The 3234-nt window shown below is 36.9% G+C and overlaps 1 long non-coding RNA gene across 1 annotated transcript in view; it reads left to right on the plus strand.

The window, feature by feature from the left end:
• Positions 1 to 83: 83 nt before the first annotated feature.
• Positions 84 to 3234, plus strand: part of LOC118766062 — a 21106-nt gene continuing 17955 nt past the window's right edge. Inside the window, exon 1 of the long non-coding RNA XR_005001993.1 lies at positions 84 to 222. This is a non-coding gene — a long non-coding RNA (uncharacterized LOC118766062). The remainder of the gene's footprint in view (positions 223 to 3234) is intronic.

The following is a 3234-nucleotide window of genomic DNA, read 5'->3' on the forward strand; positions in this document are numbered from 1 at the left end:
ATGACTGAAACAAATAAAAGAATAAAAGAATATATATACACCACACACACACACACACACATATATAGGCACAGGCCTGGCTGTGTGGTAAGAAGATTGCTTCTCAAACACATGGTTTCATGTTCAGTGCCACTGTGTGGCACCTTGGGCAAGAGTCATCTATTATTGCCTCAGGGTGACCAAAGACTTGTGAGTGGATTTGGTAGGCAGAAACTGAAAGAAGTCCATCTTAAATATACTTATACATATATACATATATGTGTGTCTTACAGTCTGCGTTTGTCCCCCCACTCACTTGACAACCAGTGTTAGTGTGTTTATATCCCCATAACTTAGCAGTTTGGGAAAAATCACCAATAAAACAAACACTAAGCTTAAGAAATAAATCCTGGCGTCAATTTGTTTGACTAAAACCCTTCAAGGCAATGCTCCAGTATGGCCACAGTGAAATGACTGAAAAAAGTAAAAGAATGAATGAATAAAGGAATATATATATAGGTGCAGGAGTAGCTGTGTGGTAAGTAGCTTGCTTACCAACCACTTGGTCCCAGGTTCAGTCCCACTGCATGGCACCTTGGGCAAGTGTCTTCTACTATAGCCTTGGGCCGACCAAAGCCTTCACAGCTATCACAGAAGGGTGCCATTGACTGTAATCCTGAGGATGGTAAGTGGTTAAATAAATATATTCACCTATATATATATATACATATATATATATATATATATTCCCCTAATTTCGCTCTTGCATCTAATGTTTCATCTTTGACTTCTGGCCGAAATCAGATCGCCATGTTGATTCGCTAGCTTCTGCACGCATATTTTTTTTCTCTCCTTTCTGTGTTTTTTTTTTTTTTTCTCTGTGTATCTTTCTGTTGAAGAGCGTAGGCTCGAAACGTTAAAGACTTGTGTCATTTATATTTCCTGAGCGCCATACTAATACAATTGTTTGTTTGTATTCCACCTGCCTTCGTCTTTTGTTTATTTCCGTAAACCTGCTTTTGTCTTTTGTCTATTTTCATAAAGCTTCCCGTTATATATATATATATACATATATATATATATATATATATATATATATATATACACGTGTACATATGTATGCATACACACACTCACAGACACACACACACACACACATACACACACAAATACATATACATGTGTAGATCGTAGATTATTATAATATGCTGTATATAAAATAAAGTTTGTGGATGTACAAGTCTTCATACTCTTTATTATTATTAATATCAATATAATCTTCAGACAATTATTTTCTGTCCCCACAAAGAAAACACAGAATTACCCATTGGAAGAATTTATGGAGTGACTAATAACTAAATGTAGTCACAGACACGTTATATACTGATTGTTGTAGTTAGCCTTTAACTGGAACTTAACCAAGAGCTAATACGGTATCCACCTGGATAATATATCCCTCCATATATATATATATATATATATGTAACCAAGAAAAAAGCAACAAGAATGGATCGGTAGTTTAGTACAATTGTTTCATACTATAAACATTTTATTTAAAGCTGCAAATATTACAGCAAATATAATGTCAAGTATTCATCAGCTAAATCACATATAGGTTTTCCAAACATCTTAGAGAGTGTAAATATCCTTATGAAGTTATAGGAGTGAGTTCCATGCATTTGAAGTAAGATTCCAAGCAGACTATATATGTTTTCCAACAATACAAAGTTTTTAAATTGATTATCAACATCCCAGAGAAGATAAATCTACTCATAAAGATGTAGATATATATATATATATATATGTGTGTGTGTGTATATATGTGTATATATATTTGCTGACTCCAGAAGTAGGATAGGTGAGCATGACCTTTACAAGCTCTCCAAGAGCAATTACCTTGATGCAGACAGGTTTTGCTAAATTGTTTGTAGGTTAACACCTGTAGAAAAAGACATGAGTAGGAAGGACATTCCAGAGGGTCTGTGTTCTGGGGAGAAAGGACTGGACATAGTGACTAGTAGAGCCCTAATGGTGGTGGTTGTAGGTAGTTGTGGGAAAGATAACAAAAATGTGAATGAGAGTTGAGAAAACGGAAGCATGCGACCAACCAGAGAACATGAAGGTGTGTATTATATGTGTGTGCGTGCATGTGAGTGTGTGTGTGTGTGTGCGTGTGCATGTGTATGTGTGTGTGTTGTATGTGTGTGTGTTGTGTGTTCTATGTGTTTTGTATGTGCATGTGTATACGTGTGTGTGTGTATGCTTGTGTGTACCCATGTCTTGATATCATAAGATTGTTGTAACTGATTTTGTTTATTTTCAGTCTTCTGTGGTAAGTCAGTCTGGCTGTGGGGAAATATAACTTTGCTTGGAAACAGGTTGAGGGACGGTGATAGGAATCTCATCCAACCATAGGAAATTTGCCCAAACATCTACTGTTGTGGCCCATGGAAAAGTGGGCATTAGATGACAACGATGACAATGGTGATGATAATGATGATGTATATTTTTCTTTTTTGTAGATACTGTGTTAGAACCATGCAGGTCACTCTGCTGGTAATTGCTCTGCACCTCAATCCTTATAGTAATCCCCTGGTCCCCTGGGCATGAAATTGATTCCCCTCCCCATATACTCCAAGGTTTTTAGTCGTACTGTGAACTGCACGACATCCTCAACAGAGCAGTTGGTATGAAAAAAAAGGCCCCCAGTCCACACTGTAATGTGGTTGGCATTAGGGGTGGGGGACATCTGGCCATAAAAAGAAAAAAAAAACATGCCAATGCAGGTATTAGATCTCTCAATGCAGTCCTTGGACACATTGATTCCTGTCAAACTGTCCAACCCATGCAAGCATGGAACATAAACTTTAAACAAAGATGGTGAGGATGATGATGATGACAATGACGATGACGATGATGATGATGTTGACAATGATGATGAATATGATGATGACATTTGGCAGAGAGCTGGGTGAAATGCCAGCTTTTTATTGCAAACTTTTACACTCTGAGTTTGAATTTCACTACAGTCAGCCTTCTCTTTCATCCTTCTGGAAACAGTAAAAACAAATAGAAATCACAGATTGATTTCATCGAGGCTTTCCATGTACTACTCCCAAAACTTGAGGCTTTTTGCCAAAGTTAGAAAATTTCTGTAGAGTAAATACGACATGCTATGAGCCAATAAAAATATCTCAGCATGGTCAGCTTAACTTGTTAGAAATTGCAGAGAAATCTAGTGCCAAATTACAACCA

Source organism: Octopus sinensis, linkage group LG14 (genome assembly GCF_006345805.1).
Source record: "Octopus sinensis linkage group LG14, ASM634580v1, whole genome shotgun sequence".
In the NCBI taxonomy this organism is placed as follows: domain Eukaryota; kingdom Metazoa; phylum Mollusca; class Cephalopoda; order Octopoda; family Octopodidae; genus Octopus; species Octopus sinensis.